The sequence below is a fragment of the Pseudoliparis swirei genome, chromosome 24, assembly GCF_029220125.1.
Source record: "Pseudoliparis swirei isolate HS2019 ecotype Mariana Trench chromosome 24, NWPU_hadal_v1, whole genome shotgun sequence".
In the NCBI taxonomy this organism is placed as follows: domain Eukaryota; kingdom Metazoa; phylum Chordata; class Actinopteri; order Perciformes; family Liparidae; genus Pseudoliparis; species Pseudoliparis swirei.
This window is the reverse complement of record NC_079411.1, coordinates 15,266,694-15,280,848: the sequence shown is the minus strand read 5'-3', so window position 1 is coordinate 15,280,848 and position 14,155 is coordinate 15,266,694. Positions and strand designations below refer to the sequence as shown.

General features: G+C 46.4%; 1 pseudogene; it reads right to left on the bottom strand.

Moving 5' to 3' along the window:
* Nucleotides 1–788: 788 nt before the first annotated feature.
* LOC130189873 (putative methyltransferase NSUN7) lies at nucleotides 789–13,829 on the bottom strand (annotated as a pseudogene).
* Nucleotides 13,830–14,155: the final 326 nt, after the last annotated feature.

The following is a 14,155-nucleotide window of genomic DNA, read 5'->3' as shown; positions in this document are numbered from 1 at the left end:
CTCAGTCCCCGGTTTACTCACGATGCTACAACAAGCGCCACTTTGCAGGAAGAAAAAAGAAAAAAGGCAGATAAAGGAATATATCTTCACCTTGTACAGTGTACTGAGAGCCGGGAGCCCACCATTGGTCTCAACAGTTTAATGGGAGTCGAGAGGAAGAGGATGATGATGATGATCTGGCAGTGGTAACAATGGTGGACTCCCAGCGTCTCTGACAGACTCACACACATAAACGACAACAAACGCACACCTTTCCCACAGATGGATGTGTCGGCTTCTGTTAGCTGCTCACCAATTTGTACACTTTGTCAATGTAATCTATTGTGAGAATAAACAGCATTATAAAACACACCAGTCTGCCTCTGTGTGTCTGTGCATCAAGCAGCTAAAGGTTACCTCCTGCCAACGCAATGCTGCCAAGGATCCTTTTCCCTCTCAGATTGTTTTATTTGATAGTTTGAGAGAAGATGGCAGTAAGGCATTATTTCAGGGGAAAAAGGTGGGAAACATTTTCTATAAAAACAGAATTATTTTATTTCTTTCCTTTAGCATTTCAATCGTCTTGTTACCTCTCAGATCTTTCTTGCGCCAAAGGTTTGGAATTATTGATTTCAGACAAATGCCTATAACACGTCTCCAAAGGTCCCTTCCCTATTTTTCGGAACCCATCTACGAATTAAAATAAATGCTAAAAATAGAAATGGGATTCAATTTACAACATATAACAAATAATAATATGTGTGTTTATCTGTACTGTGTACCAGAGACGAAGAAATGACAAAGCTCAATTCCTTTTCACATATTTTTATATCTTACAATACAACCGTCTTAATATTTCAAATAATTTACTTGGGATTCCTTGCACTGACTGGAGTGTCAGAACTTGCCGATAATGTAATAAAGCACAACACTGGCGAACACAAGCTCTATAACGACGGCAGGTAGACCGAGGAGGGCGACGCCGATATCTGGGCGAGCTGAGAGTGAGAGGCCCGGAATGGACGGCGACGGGAAGAACTCTGGCTCCGGCTGCTCGCGGATCCGGAGGAGGGGGAGGAAATGCCTGGCAGGACAAAATCTGCGGGCTTCACCAGATCCTCTTTCCTAGGTCTGAACACCTTTCCTCTGTCCTTGAACGGGCTCTCCGGTCTCACTACGTCCTTTCTCGTTCCCTCTGCTCTTTCGGGCTCCGTGCTGCGTCCCTGAACCTGCTTGGAGGCCCCGTAGGGGGCGAGTGGAGCGGGCCGGGCCGGGGCCGGGGCCCGAATGTCATTCTGCTGCGATTTAACCGTCGGACTGTTGCTTAGCTTGTGCGCGAGGGCCGTGATCGGAGACAAGTGGTTGGAGGGTTTTGCGGAGGACATTAACGTCAGTGTGAGACGAGGTATTCTTCTGGGTTTACTTCTCGGAAGCCGCCTCTTGTGATGCGCTTGGTTGACTTTCGTCTTCGTGGATTTCGTTGTCCGGCTTTTCAGGTTTTGCTTTGAGGCTTCCGTAGTTCTGCTGGTTTGCCCCTTGAGCTTTCTCTTCCCTCCTTTCAGCCCTCTCGCCTTTTTTCCCCTCTTTCCCTCCTTGTCGACCTCCTTCCCCTCTTCTCTCTCCTCGCCATGTTCGCCTCTCTTTTCTTCACGCTCTGAAGCCGCGACCGGCTCTTCCTCAACCTCGCTTCCCATCTGCCCTTCTTGGCTCGAGGGGCGTGAGGGTTTGCTGCCGGCCGACGCGGCGCGACTCTTCTTGCTCTTCCCCTTTTTAGCGGGTTTTGATTGTTCGGGAATCATTCCACCCAGGAGGCCCTTTGCTGCCGCCCTTGACAGCACATCGTGGACCGTCTCTACCTTCGTGGGATCCGCCTGAAAAAGCAAGGGCAGCTTAAGATTTGATGGGAGGACGCAACACCATAAAATTACTGGTCTCTGGGGCTACGTAGCACCAAGGAGATCTATACAGCAAAACACCACGCTGTAAGCCGTAAAGTTAATCGGCAGAGGAGGGAGAGGAGAGGAGAGGAGGGATAGCAGGTTCATATACCGACAGAGTAGAGTGTGGGGCATCATTTGAAAGGCAACGTTATATTCAGGCTGGTCTCATCCAGAATCCGTAGCTACCTATGCGAAACAATGCGCCGTAATTTGAAGACATCCCCTGAATCATGTATGTTATCTACGTAATTATGAGCGAGGAACTATAAAGAAATTCTCTGTGTGGAACATGAAGTCGATGTTGATTTATTTTTCACGTAACTTTAGTAACGGCACTTTGGTAACTCAAACAGCAACTTTACAAAACCCAAACAAGTCGTTTTGTTGCCTAATGTTTCCTGCGAGGATGGAAGGAACTTTTTTTTCTTACGTTGTCATGTAACGAGCGGAAATTGAAACGTGTTGCTAGCTCGTTGGAAAACGCAAACAAGAAATGAGGAGTAACATTTCGTAACATATCATACGAACCGTTGTGTAAGGGTATACGTGAATAGTTACGGTCTCAAGCCACTTATCTGTGAGCAAAATGCTAACTTCATTGTGAGCATGTGTTTACCACGTTCACCGTCTTACGTTGTCGGGTTAGCGTGCTCCGCGACTGTTAGCTGATTAGCGCTACGTGAAAAGCACAGCTGCGACTTCTGAGTCTGTAATAACTCTGTACTGGGTCGTAAACCAAAGGATTGGACACATTAAGGGTTTGACCCGACGATGGCGCCGGACGAACTTCACGGGAACCAACGGGACTCCAGTCCCACCGGAGGGGAGCATGAACATCTGTACCAAATACCCATTCAGGAGACATCAAGAATGTCCTCTGGAATTATTAAAATGTTAACCTCACGGTGGGGTAGAGGGAGAAAGAAAAAAGGAAGGTGTGGCTAAAACTATAAAAAATGGTTGACTGTGGCAAACAAGAGGACTTATTTATCATATTGATCAAAATACCCTATTTCTTTTATGGTGGACCAAAGTGATGGAGCACCGTAGATTTTATTCAGCCTCAATGTTTAATCTGACTTTGGCCTGTATTTCACTTTTCTTGCTTTGTCAGCAGTATTTTCTCCAAGTCGTTCATGAGCCTCGCACCGTAGAGTCAAACGGCGGCACACTGGAGAGATGCGAGGGTCGGTCAGGGCCTCTTGTTTTCCAGAGATTCTTGGATTCCGATGTCTCTCGTGTATCTCGTGTATCCCTTTGATGTTTGAAAGAGAGATTGTTGCCTTACCTCCCCCATCCCTTGTAATCGACCTCTGGCACAGTTTGACTGGCGAGGAGCAGCGGTGTGAAACACTCCCGGTGTCCGACGACGATTTACTTTGACGTGAAGATCATTCGATTTTAAATGACTGCCCTGCCACCGGACAGGTGAGCAGCAAGACCCCCCTCCCCCCGAGTGTGTGTGTGTGTGTGTTTGTATTGGAGAGAAAAAAGACACACACAGGCACAGTTCCCTCCCTGCACCATTTTTTTTTTCGAGCTGCAGGGGATCAAAGGAGGAGCATCTCATTTCCTCCTGTACGTACGTTTTATGAGTGGAGCGAGATGAAGAAAAGAGGGGGGGGGGGTGTGTGTGAGGGGGGATAGAGAGAGCAACGAGGTGATGCAACGAGACCGGAGGGCTGCGAGACTGATACGGAAGAATTATCCATTCATCTTCGCCGTGAAGCACTGAAATGTTTCAGCGGCCCGAACGCATTTCATCTTTCACTTAAAAAAAAAAAAGCATTTCATGAGATGTTGGAATAACGCTGCAGTGTTTCAGGGAGATATCGTCAATGTGTGTGTGTGTGTGTGTGATTGCTTTGTGACGAGACCTTGCAGTATTGCTGAGACTGCACTCTTTTACTGTCCTTCTGCTGGGAGGTAGGCTCTCTGCGTCAACACACGCACACACACACACACACGCACGCACACAGACACACACCTCTGTTGTCCTCTAGATCCTCCAAACACAACCTTGCCCTCCACATGTCTCTCACTTCTTCTTTTTTTCACACTCTTTTCACACTCACCTGCCGGGACAGCCGAGCAATGAAGCAGCCGTTGGTGAACTGGGATGCTTCGAGCTGGAAGAACTTGGAGTCCGTTGTTTCCCCTGACTGGGAGCCTTCGGAGAAAATGGGGCCGTTCACCCTGAGAGAGGAAATATTACATTTCCGACTCGTATTCATCACTGCCACATTAATTCAGATACATATTGCCTCACAGAAATTGGAGCGTTGCACACAAGGATCAGCGATTTTGGGAAATTATACAAAGTGACCATAAATTATTTTGACAATCGAATATAGAAAATTGATGTAAAATTCTCAAAAAGCTACAAATCAACAGTTGACATTGTTGGCTCGACGCATTCGTAATGTGTTTGGACAGCAGTTCCAGATGTGAGAGGATCCTCAGGACAGGCATGTGCCGCTGTCACTGCTGGTTCCTGCATATTTTACATCTATTGCATCCTCAACATTCATTTGTTGCAAATGCTGCTTAACAATTCTCAGAGGACCAAACACGGTCTAAATATGGAGATGATGTGCCAATGTGACCTTCACATGACAAATGACCAATGTGAAGCTCTTTTTGGCTCTCGGCTTAAAGAAAATTTAGGCCCAGAGCATTATTTTTTTAAAGGGTGCAGTATTTTAATGAATTTTGTGGGCTTGAACTTTTATCGCGATAATAAACTGGTATATATAGTGACGTTTTTTTAATAGATTAATGTTAACAACAGTCTGAAAAGCAGCATTGCCCCACCCTCTCTGGTGACAGCTTCCGGTCTGTAACCACACCCACAGTGATGTCACTGTGTACACCTCGACTGCATCAAGGTGAGAATATTGGGATAGGTGAGAGGATGTTGCTGTTTTTAAAATGGTGAGTTTTCTCCAGGTTGTATACGTCTGCTTTATGGGCATTTTTGGCATCACAGAAGCAGCTGAGGTAATAATAACTAATATGTATTACAGAAATACACCAAAGAAACTAAAATATGTTAGACTTACAACACTTAATAATCAGAAGAAAACCTACAGTCTTCTTCATGCCCTGTTTGTCAGACCTCCCACTATACTTCAAGCATATGACTTAAAGAATATCAGAAAACAAAGAGGCAATGACACATCATTCTGCTCACAAAGTAGTTTGCGGTTTGGAGACATAGAGAGTGTTTTACTGCTCGGTCCTCCCTATCCCATTCCTCAAAAGATTCTAGAATGATTATTCGAGAATGAAGTCATTCTTTATTTTATGCAAAGCAACCTCGGGTTTACAAGCGGAGCAGTTTGCTGGCAGTTAAGTGTGTCTGGTATTAGTAGCTCTTACGGCGTGAAGGAGTGCCAACACAATTTTTGTCGCCCAGTAAACACAGAGGTGAAGCGGCCGCTGGTCGCCTCATTGGGACGTAGATAAAAGAGACATATATCATTGATATAATGACATTTGAATTGATGGGGAGAAATGAGTTGTGCGGGGCAGCAGACGTGAAACAGACTCTGAAATCTTCTCCACCACATTCACCTCGACTCCGGGATTAACCATCGTCCCCACGGCAACCGCAGCTCATCCTGTCGTCAAGGCCTGGTGCCTGTAACCTCCCACAGTAACACACACGCTTGTGCATACAGAGTGGAGATGTGAGATATGCTGTCATGTTTACACCACACTCTTACTTCTCACTATAAGCGTGTTCTGCAGTTACATGTGCAACACAGCATGATTTAGTAAACGATGATCCCTTTAGAGTCAAATAGACCATAAAGCAGGGTGTGCTTCAGGCTGGGGCTCCTGGGATTGACAGGTAGTCAACCACTTCACCGCATTGCAAGGATGGTCACTTCCTGGTGACCATACTTGCAAAAACCTAAGATGGCGTCAGCCAGATAGACAAACTTGAGGCTTCAAAACGGCAGACCAAAAACCAACGGGTGACGTCACCATGACTACGTCCTCTTCTCAGGGCTCTCAAGTTTTGAAGACAGGCAAGAGTGACATTTCCATACGATGTGTGGCGGGAGTGTGTGACTTAAGACCGAAATGCGTGAGTCTCACGCTCAATGCGTGACACTTGAGAGCCCTGCATTGTCATTGTGCGCATGTTAGCATGCTGACGCTAGCGCTCTCCACAGCCTCACAGAGGACCCTGAGTTTGGTTTAGATCAAAGACATGCAGGTTTTCTCCTCCAACAGGTTTCACAAGTCAACATCCTGTTAGATCTCAGTGAATTCAAGGCCTTGATGGACGAGCATGAATTCAGGGATCTGACAGTACCTCGTGGGCAGTGAGAGCACGGTTAGCTTCGGAGGGAGTTTTACGCTAAAGCAGACGAGCTTCACTTTGAGCTGATAATCACTGGTCGGGTAGCGGAGAGAAAAGAACTGTGTGAAAGCCTTCAGCTTTAATGCCTTTAAAAGCACCTATTGTTTTGATGTTCTTCTCCTTACATTTTTTCACATCTAATAGGCTACCTGCAACAGAGAGAGAGAGAGAGAGAGAAGGTGTGTGTGTGTGTGTGTGTGTGTGTGTGTGTGTGTGTGTGTGTGTGTGTGTGTGTGTGTGTGTGTGTGTGTGTGTGTGTGTGTGTGTGTGTGTGTGTGTGTGTGTGTGTGTGTGTGTGTGTGTGTGTGTGTGTGTGTGTGTGTGTGTGTGTTAACCTGAAGGGCAGTAGTTTGGAGTGAGTGTGTGCTTTCTCCAACACTCTTTCACCAGCTGCTCATTTTCCTCGGCGTACACTGAGCGTGTGCAGTAGACCACCGTCTGGACCTTGGAGACTGACAGAAAAGACAGCGCAGTAGTCGCAGGAGAGGTGCGTACACGCGTGTGCTGTGTGTGGCCACCCCTTCATGGATGTACTCACAGGAGATCGCGTGTGCCAGTAGCCGTGCCTGCTGGTTGGCCATTTTGTGAATCTTGCTCTGGGACACAGAGCTGTGACACAGGTCTGGCAGAAGGTCCCAGTCTGACAACAGGAGGGAAACCTGTTCAGCATTCCTACCAAACGGGAAAGTCCCTCAACGTGTCTCCGTTTGATCTGTGCGTACCTCCGTGTTCGCTGTGCATGGCGGGCACGGGGTCATTGAGAGCGGAGGATGAGCATCGGGGCAGCACGATGATGACCTTCAAGCGCTGCACGGCGGCATCCCACTCGGACAGGCCGGAGAAGGCTTCCGACAGGACTCGCACGTCTCCATCGGGAGAATCAGGAATGGAAATTGAAATCGAAAATATTCCAAAAATGCTGATCAAAATGTCCTTCGCGTACACTTTTTAAATAATTAGTATTCTCCCTGAAGTGCTTTCAAAGCTCACTCTTGATGTCCATCCGTACGAGCAGCTCCTGCATCTCTTCCAGCTGCGCGGCCGCGTGATCGGCGCCGCACACCAGAACTCGGCCGGAGCGGGCCGCCGCCGCCACACACACGTGGGCCACGGTGGTGGCCGAGAAGGACCCCGCCACCAGGACGTCGCCTTTGTCGAACAGCAGGGGGCGCAACGCGCTCACCGCCAAGCACAGGCTCCTGTCCTGCGGGACAATATTAAGAGACAGGCTGGTGTGGAGGACGGTCTGCTTTAACTTTATACTGTCCCCTTCTATGAAGGGAGATTTGTGTCTTTATTACGCGAACAAAAAAATGATTTTGAGAGCAAATTTCTGCTCTCAAATTAAAAACCTTTGCTCACAAAAAACCCCTGCGCTCTCCCTAAATAAAAATGCGCTCTAGAAAAAAAAACTGGGATCTAGAAACGAAAACCTATGAGTTGAGTTTGCAAGTAGTGGGCGGGGCTTATGCTGCTGAAAAGAGGAGTTTCACGAAGATTTAAAAAACGCTTGACAAAATGTTTCAATGTAGCCGCACTCCACACCTTTTTTTTTTTAACGACATGGAGGGCTACTGTGTTGACATGCAGCCACATGTTAGCCCACGTTACATGCATCCGGGTTATCAATTATTTTAATGCATGTAATATGCAATATGATGCCAGCTTATCTCCATGTCCTCCTCACCATAACCTCCCGTTAGCACAGAGCAACTCAAACCCACCAATAGAAACTCATCGCTTCAGCAGCGTAAGCCCCGCCCACTACGTGCAAACTCTATTCGTAGATTTCCTTTTCGAGAGCAGATTTTCTTTTCGAGAGCGCAGGGTTTTTTTTGTGAGCAAATGTTTTTATTTTGAGAGCATTTTTTAAAATTGAAAACAAAGCTTTTTATTTTGAGAGCAGAAATATGCTCTCAAAACCTTTTTTGTTTGTTTGCGTAATAAAGACACAAATCTACCTCCATACCCTCCGGTGTTGCTAATCAAGATTTAAAGCAAACTGGCTTCTTTGGTTACACAGAGCAGCAACTTTAAACTTACAGGAAAATAAAACAACAGGAAATCCGACTGTAAACTCTGAATCTGTCTCTCAGCAGTGAGGTAAAGCTGGTGGCTCGTCATGTTAACCACTGGAGGTGTTTGGTACATTCCCTCCTCTTTCAAGGAGCATGTTTTGGGTACTATTTTAATATTCATAAAAGACCATAATTCTGCTTGTAATATATTAAGTGGATATACAGAAACACATGTCCTTTGTGTTCCATTAGTACTGAAACCAGAACATTTGAGACCAAATGGTTGGCCAGCAAAGATGCGATTGTTTCATTTAATTTTGTTCACTTCTCCAAAAGCCTCTTGTTCACGCGCACACACACACACACACACACACACACACACACACACACACACACACACACACACACACACACACACACACACACACACACGTTGCTATAGTACCTGTGTGTTGAGTGCATGTGTGCTCGTAAGGCTGCGGTGCTGCAGCAGAGTGTGGCGCTGCTGGGGGAACACCAGCGTGTCCAGACAGAGAGCGTCTCTGCAGAACGCCGCCTCGCTGAGGTCCGTCGAGAGCTCAACTTCTCGCAGGCCGGCGCCTTGCAGCGCTTTGCACACTTCCTCGACACTGCGGAGGAGAGGAGACATTTCCTCGTGCGATTAAACGCTGCATTTGAGGCGATAAGGTCACGGGTTCTCCACTTGGCAGATCATCTGACTCGGTTGTGAACGGTGGTACCACTGCTGAACCTTCTGTTGGAGAACCCTGTGAACTTTAATCACCTTTAACCTCATCTGGCAATCCCCCCAAACGCATCATGTCACTACAAACATACAGTACAGTGTCACTTTATAAATGACCTCTGTCTTAAAGTTTAACATTGAAGTCACCTGTTCCCATAGATTTAACAACCCCTGTTGGTTTAGACCAGATGGCGATCTGCATTCTCCCTACTGACCAGTAGGGGACGACTCCTCTAGTTGTAAGTCTGATTGTTAAGAAGGCGACGAGAAAAGGATTCTACTCGACTCATTCCCTCAGTAAAAAATTGTAAACATGAGTTTCTGATCTCAATCTCTAGTTTCCAGTCTTCTTGCATGATTTTCATTTAAATGATGGTCCATGAAGAGTTAAACAGACCATGAAGCAGAGTTTGCTATGATTGACAGGTCGCTGCCGCTACCAGAGACCTGTATAGTGTCTCTACGTCAACTCCTCCGCATTCAAAATTCGCTGGTTGCGGAAAAAAATAAACATTGCGCGAAGGCCGTAATCCAAGACGGCAATGGCAAAATCACCAAACTCAAGGCTAAAAAACATCAGTCCACAAACCAATGTGTGATGTCACCATGACTACGTTCATTTCTTATCCATAGTCTATGGTTTGGACCAAAATAGACTTGAGTCTGCTTGAAAATAAGAGCAGCATGGCTTTGAACAAGTGTGAAATAAACAAGCGGCTGCATGCCGTCTCTTTCGGAGTGTGCGTGAGTGAGTGATGGCGTACCTGGTCTCCAGAGTATTGACCCACGCGTACAGCGGCAGATGTTTTGCTCTGCGCTGTTTGGTCCTCACAGGATCAGAGAGAAAAGAGGAGACGCTCTGCAGGTCCTGTTTCACTCTGCAGCGAGCAAGAGATGCTGCCAGCTTGGTTTTACACCTGTAATAAACACACACACACACACACACACACACACACACACACACAAACAAACACATTTTCAGGTCTTCTACTCCAAACTACAGTAAAAAAATAAATCTTGAATGCGAGATGCTAACATGTTCCAACTCCTACCACACGTACACACACACATACAAACACACACACACACGCAAACACACACCTCTGCAGACTGCGCTCCAGGTCTCTGACTTCCTGCAGAGGCTCCTCCCCTTCCTTTGCTGAACGGTCATGCATCAAAAAGCCTCGGTCCTGGAAGTCAAACAGCATGACCATCGCCAACGGCAACAAGTCGTCACACTGCAAAACATGAGTGCTTTCTTCATCATCATCATTCATCATCATCATCAAGACTATAACGATACAATAGCACAGGTGAAACAAACATCTCTGTTGCATCAGCAGTCCCAGTGAGTCACGACCATGAGTCTCACCTCAATGCGTTGGAGTTGTAACGTTATCAATTACACCGTACAAGCCAAAACGACTGCTGTCCATTATAATCACAGTCAGCGATACCACCACCCCTTTCATCTTAATAATGCATTAATCATTTTAACTGTTATCGTCTCTTAAACCTGGGGCCTCGATTCAACCAGACGGCTGAGTGAAGACAATGCGGGAGTGTCTTCAAACTTGTCTTTGAGAACATTTACATTGTAAACCTGAGCTCATGGTCTTAATCTCGAGTTTCTAATCTTCTTCAATACAGCATGATGTTCATTAAGTAAATGATGTTCCATTCCACCATAAAGCAGGGTATGATTCAGGGCGGGGCTACTGTGATTGACAGGTCGCTGCTGCTACCAGAGACGTATACGGGGTCTCTCTGTCACACCGCTGCATTCCAAATATGGTGACCTGTGGTAAAACAACATGGCGACGGCTAAATCACTAAATCCATGGCTGCTTCAAAACATCAGTCTCCAAACCAATGGGTGACATCACCATGACTACGCCCATTTCTTATATGCAGTCTATGGTCTTTTCACCCGCTTAGCCCGTTGGCGACGCAGGGAGCAGGTTAGCACATTCTCATTGGTCTTCGCACATTCACTCGTTTCACTGGCGTCCAGTGAGGAAGAGGTATAAGTGCCATAAAGAAACAACAACAATTGAAAAGCGACATCCAGTGTAGACATGGCTAGCGGCTAATTTACAAATCCAGCAGTTACAGCGCAAAATGTATATGAAATAGCGTTTCTGGTCACTTGGTGAATATGAGTCCATTATTAACTCTTCTTTTTTCTTCTCTGGTTTTGTTCTCCTCACTAATCTGCCTCTATATATTTTCTTACACTTCCTCTTCTTCCTTTTATGGTCACTTACACACTGTCCTCGCTCTCAACTCCTTTTTTCCAAGCATGTGTGTGTGTGTGTGCGTGTGTGTGTTGGGGGGTTGTATGTACAGTCGGCTATATTGCAGCAAAGAGGTGTCTCGAATCACAAAGAGCTGTGTGACTGGTTTTATAGTCCCACTTCCAGTCTAATCATCTCGCAGCCTGTTCTGTATGTTTTCACCCATCCCTCAATAAAACCATCCTCAACACACACACACACACACACACACTCTTTATCCATGTGTGTGCCGTCGCACAGTGTTTTATAATGTCATTTATCGTCTCCCAGTTGGGGAGTGCGTCTGCCTTCTCTCCTGTGTGCATCATTTGCCATCTCCAAGCAGCCCGACTGCGTACAGATCTGAATACAAATGGCCTTTAACTGCATCCTCGTCGCCCTCACTCATTTCACCTCACACGCCTACAGGACCGCTTTATTAGGTGACAGATAGCTCACACACACTTTAACAATTGCTGAAGTGCTTTTTGGTTTTAGTTTGAGGAGACTGTTTCTGCTCCTGAAGACGTTTTGGGGAGATCCCGTAAGTCAGAGTATTTCTTCACTCCAAAAAAAGAGTGAAAAATGACACTGAAGGCTTTTCACAACATAACAAGATGATTTCGCTCTTCTCCTGGTTGTAAGAGTTTGATTGACAGACACGTTTGATTGACATACCACCTGCCACGTATTTGTTTTATTTTCAAAGTGCCTGGCCTTTTCCAAAAGTTCTTCCAATGATGGCATCGGAGGAAACACCTGGCGGGTGAGAGGGACTCACAATATGCTGGGAAGTGTGGAAGCAGCTGTCAGCAATCATTTCCTCCAGTAAATCTTGGTCTAGGAGGAAAACAATGTGGTTAATGGCCAAATAAAACATATCAGATCATCATTACAGTAAGATGCATTTAAGGCCCATTTAAGAGATTGGGATTGGGCCCAACGTTTTCATGGGGACTATTTTTAAAGAATGTCGATCAGAGTAGCAAGGACATCGTTTCTGTCAAGAGAAGTGACTGCAAATGCTGCTTAAATATCATTATTTGACTGACATTACTGATATAACCAACTCATTAAAATGTTTTGTCCAATATGTTAGCGAGCAGCTGCTTATTTGCACATTCAGCGGCAACATTATCTTTAATTTAAAGTGGGGTTCCTGGTCAAATATTTACTGTTCTCTTTGCTCTGGTTTGGTCTTTTTCATCTCCTGAGAAACACGTCTGTCTCTTTAGCTGCTGGGCCACCAGTAGTGTGCAGTGTGTTTATTGGTTCGATTGTTTTTTGGGGGTTAAAGTCATGGGTACAGAATTGTCTGTTTTTTAAGGATGTTGAAATGCTCTGTAAAGCTGAGGGTAACTGCAGAGTTAGGTGATACCTCCATGTGAACCCCTTTCTCATTGTGTGTATTGGACCCATTGATCAGATACAAATATTCCTCAGTGTACCTTTAAGTGTCTTCTAAACTGCTTTCTGCAAATTCATTGTGCAATATCTCTGAACTTGGCCGAATCCAATTAAAACTAAATGCAGATACCAGATACACATGAAGTAAAATACTGTGTGTGCCTGCTGTAGTGCGTTCCTGTATATTTGTGTGTTTCCATGGCGTGCGCCCTCTTATCAACTCCCATACAGACATCTGCTGCACCTCCAGCTCAAGTAATTTGCAGCCCCACGGAGAAACGAAATGTGCGACTATAAACTATTTAATCTACAGTCCGCAGTTGAAGCCGCGATTCAAAAGTGAGGATTGGGTTTTTTACATATGCTGCAGCTCCACCGCCATTCATTATGGAGATAAGGCCTCCGTGCGGGAGGTGGGAAGGTTTCGCAGGGAAAGGCGGGAGAATAGATGGACTGTTTAGTCAACATCCTCTCCGGGCCCGGTGTGGGCTTCTGGGTAAGTCTCAAAGCTGGTGGCTTCTGTGATTTGTACATTTGAGTGTGTTGAAGGCGAGTTGGTAGGCCCGCCTCGGGGCTGCTCCGGCTCCGCTCTCTGGTCGCGGCGTGTCCGCCCCCCTCCCATAATGCAGGAGCTGTTGCTCCACCGGCTTCTCCGTGCGCAGCCGGCGGAAGATGCCTGCCGCCTGCAGGTAGGCCCGATCAGACGGGGGGGAGGCTGCAGAGAGAGGGGAAGAGATGGGAAATCAGACCGACAAGTGATACTGTTTGTTGGCCTTTCGAAGCAGTGAAAGGTTTCCATGTTTAGGATACAGTTTCAAAACTGAGGCGGCCGCTTTGTTTCATTTTGTTCTGCTTCAGCTGGCGCCTTCAGCTCAGCATTACGTGACTGCAACCTGAGGCCACACAGGTGGATTCAAGAGCCTTGTCTTCCCTTTCACAATAAAAGCCCCATCCCCTTTGTGTGCTTTCATCACCACACACGTTTGATCCGTGCACAAGCTCACGCCTCATGCTTGATGAGTCTCTGAATGTTGAGAGAAAGCTTTCATTACAGAACGTAGTTTTGAATATTTGTATCTTACCCGGCATCTGTAATGATGAATGGAGATGAGGAAGAGGAAGTAGAAATTGGAGGGACTCCTTGTGGCCTTGATGTGGGATGAAGATCTCAGATCTCGTGTTCACCTCCTCGCTGGAGCCCACTGTGAGAGAGGCAGAGAGAGCTCACGTTACACGCACACACACACACACACACACACACACACACTCACAAATGCGCACGCATGCACGCACGCACACACACGCACACACTCACAAATGCGCACGCATGCACACACGCACGCAACACACACACACACACACACACACACACGCACAGCAGCATATAAGGAAAGACAACACCAAACACTTGTCAG